This window comes from Sinocyclocheilus anshuiensis, unplaced genomic scaffold (assembly GCF_001515605.1).
Source record: "Sinocyclocheilus anshuiensis isolate Anshui unplaced genomic scaffold, SAMN03320099.WGS_v1.1 scaffold210, whole genome shotgun sequence".
In the NCBI taxonomy this organism is placed as follows: domain Eukaryota; kingdom Metazoa; phylum Chordata; class Actinopteri; order Cypriniformes; family Cyprinidae; genus Sinocyclocheilus; species Sinocyclocheilus anshuiensis.
The window spans coordinates 1,738,639-1,752,841 of record NW_015547666.1 but is presented as its reverse complement, the minus strand read 5'-3'; the positions used below and the strand labels follow the sequence as shown (position 1 = coordinate 1,752,841).

Genomic DNA, 14,203 nt, shown 5'->3' with positions numbered 1-14,203 from the left:
TAAATGTGTATTAATCCACATGAAATGACAGCCAAACTTTGTGTCCAGGTGACGAATAAGATAAACTACAAAATAGAAGCCACAATTGGAAAGACAAAATGCTACAAATCAGAAAATACAGATATTCAGGCTTGTGGCATGGCAAAAAAGGTAGATTTCTTTTTCTTCTTCTTTTTTTTTTTTACACTTGATTGTAGCCAAAATTACAAAAATCTACACATGCATACTACCATTACTCTTCAGATTTTTACTTCTTTTGTTTTAGCAACTGACATGTAAGTTTGAGGTGACCCTCGACCCAATGACTGATGACCATGAGGTGCAGAAGATGTCCTGCAGAAGATCCGCTTAATTTCACATGGACTCAAGTCTCTACAGTTTTGTACTTTTGAATAGCCGATCACACATTCTTTATCTTGACATTTTCTTTTTCCTGGTGATATAGCTTATTTAAAATGGAAAACTTCTCTAAAAAAAGGTCAAATGTTAATAGAAAAAATCTCCCTTTGAAAGGAATTTTTATGCATATTGTTAAATACCTAAAATATATATTTTTTTTTTAACATGATAGTTTTATAGTAAAGATTATTATTTATTGATAAGATTATTCAAAAGCAAATTATGCAATGACCAATTCATATTTTAATGATACATTTTTCCAAGAAGAAATGTTTTGAGTTTAGAATCTCTCATTGACAGACATTTTCCAGAACACTACAGTAAGCCAGTTGGAACTTAAGAAGTCATATTTTTTTTTAAACTGAAACTTTTTTTTAAATAACATTTCTAAGAATAAAATCTTGAGAGCAAACCACTATAGGAATAGAGCAACAGTTAATTCACAAATAAACTGCAAATCAAATATCAGTATTTTAGTTGGTTTCTCACATGATAAATATCGTAATTACATTTATGTGAAAACTATTTTACATTATAGACATTATAACCACAAACTTCACAGTAAAGCTATGCACGGAAAGTCACATATGCACTTTTGAACATCTTGCATTCCTGATTCCTGGCTTGTAGTCCTGAAAGGCTCACTTTCCATTTAATTTTCCATTTCTCTTTTTACTCTGTGGTTGACGTCACAACAGTTGGAAACAGTTTCCTGTTGCCAAGACTTCATTTATACAGTTGTCTCTGTTTTAAACGGCATCTTTTTTTTCAAGCACTGCAACAAGACACTCCGTTCCTTTTGATATCTATATATGAAAAAAAAAAAAAGAATACATGAAAGCCTTTCAACTAACACAATTTTTCATCTATGTTAATATATTAGAACAAATGCATTAATTGCCAAAAACATGTTTTGTTTTCCAGACTTACTTTGCGATTATTCTTTGTACTTCTTGGTTCTCTTGCTCCTCCAGCTTCTGCAGAATTACCTTCAAAATGGGCATCTCTACATTGAGGTACTGAGCTACCTATTAAAATCAGTGGAAATGAGACACAAAATGAGTTTTATTTGAGTAGGAAACACATTTCTGTAATGTCTGAAGAGCTAGACTTACATCAAGGCTAATTTCCTGTTCGTCTGCATCCATGAGGAATATTTTCATGATGCTGTTTGATGGTCCCTGTAGAAGACGTTCCCACAGTGGCAGGTCTGAACTGCTCAACCTTCGCTTTTCTATGAACAATGGATATAATGATCAGAAATGTGACTCTGGAATTAAACTTCAGCAAAGTTAAAGCTCTAGAATGCGAATCTTGGAACAAAAGTTACTAAATGATGGAATAATGTACACACACACAAAAAAATAGTACTTAAGCTTGAAAATGAAACTATTCTTGCAATCAGAACTGAATTAAGCTTTAAGCTTTTATCCACATATGTTTTGGAATTAACTGAGGGTGAAAATACATAAAACAGAATCGGCAATTCTACATACCTCCACTTTGATGAATGCAGTACAGGGCAAATTCATTTGGAGTGTTTTCTATCTGCATTAAAAAAGTAAACGGTGAATTTTTTCTATCAAAATTGAGGGTGGAAATAATCAGTGAATAAAACAGACACATAAAATCCTATAAAATCATAAATATATATTGAATTGTAAGTAATAACACCTACTTTAAATGTTTGAAGCAGCTGTGTAATGACCTCTTGTGTTGTCATCTTGCTGTTAATGTGCACATTTGTGGTGGCGCCAAATGATGGCGTGAAACCAGATGTCTACAAAAACAAAAAGACTCATAAAACTAATATAATAACTTCAGTCCCCATTCACATAGCTGTATTCATTGCATGAAAAAAATGACCAACAAAGTGTTCAGAATTTCCCCTTTTGTATTCCAAGAAAGAAAGTTTGAACATGAGGGTGAATTAATGATGATTGATGGGTGAACTTTAAAGAGCTTGTTCTGCCTTACATAACCCTAAAAATCACCGTTCTAATAGTTTAGCTACTATACAAAGGGCCAGCTTTAGCCTACTAACAGCTTGCGTCAGCGCAAACTGTCTTTTGGCGGTTATATGTAGGCTATATTACTCAGGATTCACTAAAGACGCTCAGTGAAGAATTGGCGCTGAAAAGGCATGGGCAGTTATTTTTGCACCTGACCTTATTGAATATGCATTTCTAGGAGTTTCCCTTTCAGAAGCAAAATTTATGAGAGGAGAGTATTAAAATGAATCACGCATCGGATTTACTAACGTTTGTTCACGGCAAATTACTGGTATTTGCACCATTATTTAATGCCCCCCCCCCAAAAAAAGTCTTAAAACTATTTTGCTCCTGTGTCATAAGTAGATCACCTGTGCCTGATGCGCATCTCTTAATGAGGCTCTGCTTATTTGCGACTAAGCTAATTTGTGCTGTGCTTGGTATATTGCGTTGGTCGATATGTAAATGAGATGTTGCGTCTGTGTTGTTTAATTCGTGTTTTGTCAGTAAACAACCTGCAGAAATTTCCACCCCATGGAACATGACCATCGCGATGTTGAGGTCTAAGACGCTATGCCTCCTCACGAGCCCCCTGCCCAGCCGTGGAGCCAGGTTAGTGGCGCGCCGCGCACTCAGACCCCACCCTGGGACGCACGACCTCCCGGGGTGGGTCCCTGTGTTCCACTTCGCTGCCCCACTGCGGGTACGTCGGTGGTTTCCCTGGTCCCGCTTGTTCGGTCGCTGGGAGCCTGGTTAGCGCTCCCCAGGCCGTCTCGCTGGCTCATGAGAACCATCAGACTCGGCGATGCGGAAGCAGTTCAGTTCATAGCGTGCGGGTAAGCTGTGAGATTTGTGAGAGAAAATCGCCAAATGGCTAATAAAAAGTTGTACCGTGAGGATGTGTTGCAAATGTTATTCGCCGGTTCTGACTCTGAAGGGGAATATTTGCCTTTTGGAAATGACGAAATGACCGCAATGGTGCCGCTGGAGATGGTCCAGCCGCCTGGCATGATTGCTATCCGGAGCTCAAAAGAGCGGATGCCCAACTTCAAAAATAGAAGGGGGACTCGAACTCTCAAATCGAGAGGGGCGTGGTCATGAAACTCCCAAGGGCACTGCTAAGCTCGACCCACAAGGAGAGCGGCTCAACAGGGAGGCGGAGAGAGGCCTAACAACCTGAGGCCGCTACTCAATGGAGCTCAAATGAGCAGAGGACTCGATGAGAGAAGTCCACAGATGCTTAATCGGGAGCGGCAGGCTCAAAGACAACCCTCCGGGGTGAGGGGAGCACTGCCTGGATTGACCCAAATAGAGGCAGCTTATCAGGGAGGCAGCAATCGGCCCAACTGAAGGGGGACTCGAACTCTCAAATCGAGAGGGGCGTGGTCATGAAACTCCCAAGGGCACTGCTAAGCTCGACCCACAAGGAGAGCGGCTCAACAGGGAGGCGGAGAGAGGCCTAACAACCTGAGGCCGCTACTCAATGGAGCTCAAATGAGCAGAGGACTCGATGAGAGAAGTCCACAGATGCTTAATCGGGAGCGGCAGGCTCAAAGACAACCCTCCGGGGTGAGGGGAGCACTGCCTGGATTGACCCAAATAGAGGCAGCTTATCAGGGAGGCAGCAATCGGCCCAACTACCTGATGTCACTGCCACGGAGCTCAAGAGCGGAGGGTTCAACCCCTAGCGAGGAGAGAGAGGAACCCAGCTTGACTGAAGCGATCAATAGCCCAGGGTCAGAGGACCTAACTCTGAAGTCGAGAGGAGGACTCACCCAGTCTGCCCAGGACCGGCGAGCTCAAGGGGACCCTCCCGCAGTGAGGGGAGCACATGTCCAGGGAAGAAGAAAGATCGCAAATGGGACATCATAAATGGGATCCTGCTAGAAGGGGATCACACATTTCTAAAGGGAACAACAGGGTCCCAGCATAGAGGCAACTGACCAAGGAGGTGACAGAAACGGGCCTAACACTCAGTTTTGTTGCAAATGAAGTTTTTCGGGAGCAGTGCTCTCGGCTCTCAAGCTGAGGCGGGCCCTTACAGCACATACTGGGAGCGACTCATAGCTAACCCTCACAGTGAGGGGAGCACTTCTCGGCTCGTCCAGAAGGAGGCGCTAGATTAGAAGGGGTAACCCAGCAGGGCCCAATAAGAGACAGTCTACTGGTGCAGCTGGACATGGTCTCATGCTCTCTATCTCAATAGAGAGTATGGGTCCCATATAAACAGACCCGACAGAATCTGAAGAAATAGCCAGACCAAATAACCATTCATGCGTACAGAGCTTACTGCTCCTCAGAGCTGAAGCATTCAAGAGGGGTTTCCGCAGAAACACAAATCCCTCTTACCTCAGGGAACGCAGTGTACTCAAGCCCACTCCGCAGAGGGGCGATTACTGGTTCAACCATAAGGGCAGTGAGACAGGGAGGACCCACGGGCCTGACCATCTATGGAGTGTTGAGCTCCTCAACGCCTCAGCGAGAGGAGCTCTAGCTCAGAGTACGTGCATGATGGTTAAGGAAAGACTCAAATCTCAGGAGACCCCTCAGGGTGAGAAATGAGAAGCGCACCCTGGCCAGAGGACAGGGAGCATGTCACGAAGCATGTACTCAGAAGAGTACTAGCCCACGAGAAGGACCCGCAGGTTCTTAGGTTGCAGCGTTTTACTGGGAACCTGATGCTGGGAGGCTTCCGCAGAAGCCCAGGCTCTGTGTCCAAGCCGAAGATGAGGGCTATCACCAGCCTGGATCCAGTACCGATGAGTGAAACCATCACTGTAATCGGTCAACAGCAGGATGTCCTGACTTAACAGGGGGGTGAAACCTAAAAGTCAGAAAACAGAACAGGTCAGAGTAGCACTGCAGAAAAAGTTTAGTATCGGATACACAAGAACTAGCAGTAGAGTAGATGAAATGGATCGTACTCACCAACCATGGCTCCCGCACATGACTCGGGCTCATGGATATAGGCTGGAAGCAAAGTCCGAAGAGCACTGGGGTCCGGACCATCAGTAGGTAGTTCTATGAGACATAAAGACTAACCAAAAGCATCATAGGCCCAGCATAAGAGACTGCAATGCAAGCGCAGGAGGCTCCTACCTAACCTTAGTCAGGAGGGAAGCTTTTTAGGGGAATTAAGGGGAGGAAGATGAAAGCAGATGTAATACTCTCAGAGGGAGGTGAGTAGATGGCTCAGGTTTTACTCTGGTCCAGATGAGAGCGTTGAGAATGCCTAGTCTGGCACAGAAGCCCAGGCTGCGTGTCCAAGCCGAAGATGAGGGCTATCACCAGCCTGGATCCAGTACCGATGAGTGAAACCATCACTGTAATCGGTCAACAGCAGGATGTCCTGACTTAACAGGGGGGTGAAACCTAAAAGTCAGAAAACAGAACAGGTCAGAGTAGCACTGCAGAAAAAGTTTAGTATCGGATACACAAGAACTAGCAGTAGAGTAGATGAAATGGATTGTACTCACCAACCATGGCTCCCGCGCATGACTCGGGCTCATGGATATAGGCTGGAGGCGAAGTTCTATAAGACATAGAAACTAACCAAAACATCATAGGCCCAGCATAAGAGACTTCAATGCAAGCGCAGGAGGCTCCTGCCTAACCTCAGTCAGGAGGAAAGCTTTTCAGGGGAATTAAGGGGAGGAAGATGAGAGCAGATGTAATACTCTCAGAGGGAGGTGAGTAGATGGCTCAGGTTTTACTCTGGTCCAGATGAGAGCGTTGAGAATGCCTAGTCTGGATCACCTCCCTCAAATCTTGCTGACACCCTTAGATCCATTCCCCTTTTGAGCCCTACCCGCAGGCGGGGAAGGGGTGCGAGGCACGACACTAATCTCCTGAGCCCGCCTTTGATCCTTAGATCGAGACGGGCCAGGACCCCTTTGTTCGGGCTCAGACCTGGACCTTCGTGGAATGAAGGATTTAAAGGCAGTCGAGTGCGTCTTGGCCTCCTTAAACTTCTCGACCACCGTCTCGACGGAAGTGCCGAAAAGCTCAGAAGGGGAAACTGACGCATCAAGCAGAAAGCCCTTCTCTTTCAACCCGATATCCGCCAGATTCACCCACAGATGTCTCTCCGTAATGACCATGGCAGTGGCGGCCTGCTTAGTGGCACGGAGAGCAAGATCTGTAGTGCGACGCAACTCAGCCACCTCATCAGGGGAAAGAGATCTGCTCATAGCAGAGGCAGCCTGCTTAGTAGCACGGAGAGCATGATCCGTGGTGCAGCGCAGCTCAGCTACCTCATCAGGAGAAAGGCCCTCGCCTTTATCCAGGTCTTTCAGCAGATCAGCCTGATAAGCCTGAAGCACTGCCATGGTGTGCAACGAGGCTGCAGCCTGACCTGCTGCCACGTATGCCCTGCCATTCAAACGAGATGTATCCTGAAGGGGTTTGGACAGCAAGGAGGGAGCCTTAAGGGAAGATGTCTCCCCCATAGAGAGATAGCAGGCCAGCGTCTCTTCAATGCAGGGGCAGGGGCATCTTCTCATTCTCGCACATCCCCTCAATGTTGGCATAACTAGTATCCTGGAATCTATGGATGCGAGACGAGAATAGATTTTTCCAAGCCTTCTCGATCTCCACATGGACCCCATAGTGACCCCTAGAGGACACAGTTCGAAGTTCCCTCGGAAGGGAACTAAGACATTCGTGGTGAATCACGTTGATAACCCTGCTGAAAAAACAAAAAAACAAAACCAAAAAAAAAAAAAACGAAACCATCACAGAATTTGTAATGGTTTTCTGGTTATAATGGGAATTTTATTGATTTTAATGGAAACTGTAATGGTCCCCCTGGGTCTCTGCTGGTAATCTGTCACTTTTTATTGGTGGCTTGTTAAAGCCACAATAAATCCTAATGGAATATGTCCCAAAACACACTACAAGAAACCATTTTTAATGGTTAATAGTTGATGGTTTGTAATGTTTGTAATTGTTTTTGTAGTGTAAAACATCAGTGATGGTTTAATTTTTTTTTTTTACAGCACGGATGGCAGTGCAGCGTCCAACACCATTGTGATTTCAGTACTTTAAAATACAAATTCATAAATAAAGTTCCCTGTTTACAGATTCATTAGTAACAGTAACATTTATTGTTTTTCAGAGGTTATATTTCCTACTTGTATTTCATTTTTTCTGTCCCAGCCTCATAATAATAACACTATTATTGATAATTTACATCTGGCTTTAAGCTTGACATGTGGGTCATGGTACACTCTTAAAAATAAAGGTGCTTCATGATGCCATACTGCTGAAAAAACAAAAAAACAAAACCAAAAAAAAAAAAAACGAAACCATCACAGAATTTGTAATGGTTTTCTGGTTATAATGGGAATTTTATTGATTTTAATGGAAACTGTAATGGTCCCCCTGGGTCTCTGCTGGTAATCTGTCACTTTTTATTGGTGGCTTGTTAAAGCCACAATAAATCCTAATGGAATATGTCCCAAAACACACTACAAGAAACCATTTTTAATGGTTAATAGTTGATGGTTTGTAATGTTTGTAATTGTTTTTGTAGTGTAAAACATCAGTGATGGTTTAATTTTTTTTTTTTACAGCACGGATGGCAGTGCAGCGTCCAACACCATTGTGATTTCAGTACTTTAAAATACAAATTCATAAATAAAGTTCCCTGTTTACAGATTCATTAGTAACAGTAACATTTATTGTTTTTCAGAGGTTATATTTCCTACTTGTATTTCATTTTTTCTGTCCCAGCCTCATAATAATAACACTATTATTGATAATTTACATCTGGCTTTAAGCTTGACATGTGGGTCATGGTACACTCTTAAAAATAAAGGTGCTTCACGATGCCATAGAAGAACCTTTTTGTCTAAATGGTTCCATAAAGAACCTTTAACATCTGAAGAACCTTTCTGTTTCACAAAAGGTTCTTTGTGGCGAAATAAGGTTCTTCAGATTATAAAAAGGTAAGAAAGAGATGGTTCTTTAAAGAACCTTTGACTGAATGGTTCTTTGTGGAACCAAAAATGGTTCTTCTATTGCATCGCTTAAAGAACCCTTTGAAGCACCTTTATTTTTAAGAGTGTAGTTGAACTACAGACCTTGTAGTTGTAGAAGTGTCTGTTGATGGAGAAGCGATGGTTTCTGTTCCTCTGACTTTCTACCATCTTCTTACTCTTCACCCTCATTTTCACCAGCGAGGCATCACTCATGGTACGGATCATATATGAGCTTTCTTCACTGATCGGCACAGGTCGGGAAGGTCTCAACGTTTTGCTCTCATATTCAACGTAGTCTTAAAGAGAGATGTAGAGAAGTGTTAATTAAAGGTGCAAGGTCATTTCTTTAGTGCGGTAATCAGACTACATAATTTCAAATAATCAAGTAATACTGCTTTTAAATGTATTTCCTTAGATCTGATAACATATGTTGCCAAAGTACTAATTCCACAGTACCTTTAGGAGGATTTTCAGGTTTTGTGGATCCAGCTTCTTCCAGTTCATCAATATGATGAAGATCATCAAATTCTCCCATCGTGTCATTCCCCTACTGGAACATTTGATCAAATCAAAAACAGACAGAAACTTTAAGAAATATTGGTCATTTTGTCCTGTTCTATCTAAGATAGAATGTTTGTTTTTGTGTTCACTGACTTCCTGTTATGATCTTGATTCACACTTTTTATTCAGCCTTAGATGTTCAAACCTTATCAGCTAATCAGTGTTAAGTCAGTTCTGTTCTTCACATACAGACGATGCTGCAGCCCTATGGACTCTCATTCATTTGAACTAAATTCACGTTATAATTACTGTTTAATCAATTATTGTCTAAAAGCAGACAACTCATAGAAAGCAATAACTTTGAAAAGAGTTTGTTATCATCATGTAATTCTCATTAATGTCACATGTTAAATACACCTTATGCAATGTCAACAGCCTCATACTATCGGTCACCACAGAAAATAATGACCAGCATTTTATTTATTACATTTTTTGGGGGGAGGGAGGGGGGGCTGTTTTGTTTTTACAAGACAGCTGTAAAAAGACTGTTTTGAAGCTAAAGCCACAAGGCTAATAATACAGTGTGTTGACAAGAGACTGTCATACTTGTACCTAATAAAACAATGACCAGCTCTCAAAAATAAAGGTTATTTGACAGCATTTATGGTTACACAAAGAGCCTTTAATTGTGTTTAAAATGAATCTTTGTAGCAGAATTAAAAAAAAAATAAATAAATCTTTGAGTAACCATAAAGGTTCTTATATGGCATTGCTGTAAAAACCTCTTTTTGGTTCTTCTTGGTACTTGTATTTTTGGGAGTGAAGGAGAAGCAGATTTCTCTTACAAATAGTTGTAATAAACATGATCCAGTGCCGAAAGAATGAAGCTGTAATCCATAAACTGTGTGCTTTGCGATTAGATTGTGTAATCACCACTTTCAATGTAAACAGTATTTATTATCAAGAAGGTGCAAAATCATTTTTGCCTTAAAAGGCCACTGTCTCAGAACATAAGCTGTTTTACTTATATGTGACCCTGGAGCACAAAACCAGTCATATATAAGCAGCATAGGTATATTTGTAGCAATATCCAACAATACATTGTATGGGTCAAAATGATCTATTTTTCTTTTATGCCAAAAATCATTAGGATATTAAATAAAGATCATGTTCCATTAAGATATTTTGTAAATTTCCTACCGTAAATGTATCATAACGTGATTTTTGATTAGTAATATGCATTGCTAACTTAATTTTGACAACTTTAAAGGCGATTTCGGATTTTCTCAATATTCAGATTTTTTTTGCACCCTCAGATTCCAGATTTTCAAATAGTTGTATCTCGGCCAAACAATGGCCTATATCCTAACAAACCATACATCATTGGAAAGCTTATTTATTCAGATTTCAGATGATGTATAAATCTCAATTTCCAAAAATTGACCCTTATGACTTTGTTGTGGTCCAGCGTCACAAATGGCCTCATCAGTTTATCAGTAGAAAGTATTTTTTGATCAAGATGGTGAAAACCAAAATGTGGATCTTCCAAAACCACACTCTCAGTAGCTATATTCAGCAACATTAAGTTGTCTTAACAGACTTCTGCGCGATGTAGATGGTGTAGATGTACATTCAGCCACGTTAGATTTTATCATATGACATGTTTTAGGATGTCTGTGCAAAGATTTGCATTGAATGAAAATGAAGATAGGAGATTTGAAGCCTTCAGTGCAGTTAGCTGTGAGGTCAAATGAGTCAAATTTAAGCAGATATTTTAAAGCTTATTGTCATTCTCTTCCTGGAAAATAAACCAAAAATATTGATGACTCATCATCAGCACTTGATCATGTTGTCCAATCAAATGCTTTCTCAAATGCCCCTCCCTCTTCATCTACCTATACTTCTGACTGGCAAACAATATATTTCTAATGTAAATTAAAGGGCAATTAAACCGAAGACTACTAAAAAAATGACATGGGAGTCCTTCAATGTGTCCCACTTCAACTTTATTTTAATAGGAAGTACATGTTAGGGTTAGGGTTAGGTTAGGGTTAGGGTTAGGGTTAGGGTGTTCATGTGTTAGCTCACCAACACATGATGAGTTGGTTTCATGGTTTCTTTAAACCCTTGGAATGTCTTTCCTCATAGACATCCATTGTATGGCAAGTGAATTACTGGAAACACATTTTGTCTGTGTGTGTTTTTTTTTACAAACTGAGGAACAAGTTGAATGACTTTCATACCATAGATGCTGTCATTAAGAGCTTAAGTTTTATTTACCGCATAATAGTTCTCTATATATAGGCCGAAACAACTTTTCCATTTACTGGAATATACATGCCACAGCAGTAAAATCGACAGTAAAAAAAAAAAGAATACTAACCTTTTGTTTCCAAGTGGACTGATGGGATCTGGTGACTTGATGGTAGACTCATCTGGAAAAATCTGTTTCTCATCTTGTATTTGTAACCGAATTGGTTTCTTTACTCCCCAGGAAATGACTAGATTGCCTTCAAATGTCACCTTCCCTGCTTTCTGTTAGAGCAGACATGACAGCGTTCAGCATTTGACAGCAGAGGGCAGCACAATGCTATTTTATATCAAATTATAATCATGGGCTCAAAGTCCACACATAGGGTTGCAAACACTGCTGCACTCACTGCTGTCAAACACTCAAACTTGTATTAATTTAGCACCATGTAACGAATGCATAAACACCTATAAAGATATAAGAATGTTGTTTTACCTCTTGAACAGTGAGCTGCAGGTGTGATTTGTCTTTAAGAAAGCAGTTGTAGGTGTTCAATAAAGAGAAAATTCAGCCCTTAAAAAATAAATAAATAAATCAGTAGGAAAGAGACAGACATATCAGAGCATTTAAATATATAATATTTTCGTTATTTATATGTTTTTCATTTCAAAGCTAAGAATTTCATGTTGCAGCGAACCTGCTTTTCTGTGTAAATGACGACGACGACGACGACAACAACAACAACAACAACAATAATAATGATAATAAGATCCAAAAAGTAGTATCCAAAAAGTCTATAGTGGAATGCTTCTATTATTATTATTATTATTATTATTATTATTATATCATGTTATATTTTTTTTCATTGCAATTTAACAGCATAGCAAGTTGATTTAAATCTTTATGATTCATTATTAATTTTATTATTTTTTTTTTTTTCCAAAACTATATTTTTAGAACTCTGCTGAACTTTAAGATTCCTTTCCAGGTTTAAAATTGATTTTGAATCTCAGAATTATTATTTTTTTTCATACTTTACGTAGTATTTATAATAGTCTGCCACGTGCTATATCACATATGTTCCTTTGACTGCAAGAAATATAATTTGTAATAATTTAATTAATTATATATAAATATAACACATTAAAATATATATTAATACTGACCTGGAGTAAGATTTTCCAGCACCAATTTGAACAACAGAAGTTGTCTGGCCAGCATTCATTTCAACAAACCAACCCAATCTACAAAGAAAACCTATTTTTAATGCACCAACTTCAAAAACCATGAAGACGTCCAAGTCAAGACTGCTGTATCTCTCTGGATATTTATTCAGATGAGTTCCAACTGTGTACAAACATGTTTTGTCTGCATTAATAGTCTCTGGTATTTGAGTGAAGGCAGATGCAATGGTCCACGCTAATGTGTTATTAGCAAACAGACCCTTGCAAAATGCTGTGCTTTTCCCTTTAAACACTAAAGCCTGGGGCCACAGAAAAAAAAAAAAAAAAAGCCTGCCGGTCTTGTGTGTTTAGGTTTGTTTGAGTTGTACTTTCACTTTACTCCCTCACTCAGACCTGAAACATTCAGTGAATTCGTTCATTAGAGGGAGTGGTGGTTATTCAAGTCAGAGCACGCTCTCTAAAAACCACAGAAGCAAATCCTGCTCTGCGGCAAGCAAAGCTTTGAAAGGATTTTGACTCACAAAAGATGTGCATCTGCATGTAAATAAGCCAGAGCTATGCTGGGTTAATGGGCTAATGCAGTCAAACAAACAACTCTCGAATCAAATCACGATGAAATTGAAAACAATTCAGTTCAGTGAAGCCCAGAACTTATTTTAGATTTAGATTTGAAGTCTGTTGCTTATATTCATAACAAGTCGATATTTTAATGTCTTCCTTAGTTACTAGTAATTTCATTATGCATGCACCTGGTAATTTCAAAACTCACATAGTACACATAAGTCACTTTGGCATGGGGGAAACCGATAGAAGCATGCATATGTAAGCATACTTACATCAACAAACTCCTTGAACATAATACTGTAGCAGCACATAAACGCTCTCTCTCTCACAGCACAGTTCACTCACCTGTTGTCTGCTTAGATCCAGTGTCAGTGGACTTTACCAGGAAGGGGTCACATATCTGTTCCCGAGCCACGGCTACAGCAGTGTGGGGTCAGATAAGAGGAGCCCGGGACTGAATGAGGAGCTTGAGTGCTTGTCAGGTGTTTTTTCTGGTGATTATGGCAATGTTGTGCTGTAACTCGATCCACTCACCTCTTCAAAGTGCATTGTGGGAATGCCTAGCAATGCAGTGAGTGTATGAACACACCCATAGGTATGAATCGCTCAGTTTGAATGTGTCGGAGGAGCAGGAAGGATGTTTTGCATTAGGAGTGACGCAGTATCTTGATAACAATGTTTTGAGTTATGATTTATTTGACTGTTTTTACTATTCTTCATCTGGATGTCTTTTGCACACTGATTCATTTGACAAGTCTTTCAGAATTGCTCACAGAGCGACATATCTGCTAGGGTTATCACAGCCTAACTAAAACGTCTGCAGTCAATAATAATGCAAGTTAAATTTATAATATTTATCATTTACTACACCACCGATCAAAAGTTTTGGGGTTGGTAAGATTTAAATTTTTTATATTTTTGAAAGAAGTCTCTTATGCTCCCCACAGCTACATTTATTTGATAAAACATACAGTAAAAACAGTAATATTATAACATTCAATTACAATTATAAATAACTTTTTTCTATTTTAATATATATTAAAAAGTAATTTATTCCTGTGATGTAAAACTGTATTTTCAGCATCATTACTCCAGTCTTCAGTGTCGCATGATCCTTCAGAAATTGCAATATACTAATTTACTGCTCAAGAACCATTTCTGATTATTATCAATGTTAAAAACCATTGTTCTGCTTTATATGTTCTTGTAGAAACTACATTATTTTAATTTATTTGATGAATAGAAAGTTTAAAATAGAAGCATTTATTTGAAATCTTAAATATTTTGTAACATTATAGATGTCTGCACCGTCATGTTTGATTAATTTAATTC

The 14,203-nt window shown here is 39.6% G+C and overlaps 1 pseudogene; it reads right to left on the bottom strand.

Moving 5' to 3' along the window:
• Positions 1-857: 857 nt before the first annotated feature.
• Positions 858-12,581, bottom strand: LOC107702606 (ras association domain-containing protein 6-like; annotated as a pseudogene).
• Positions 12,582-14,203: the final 1,622 nt, after the last annotated feature.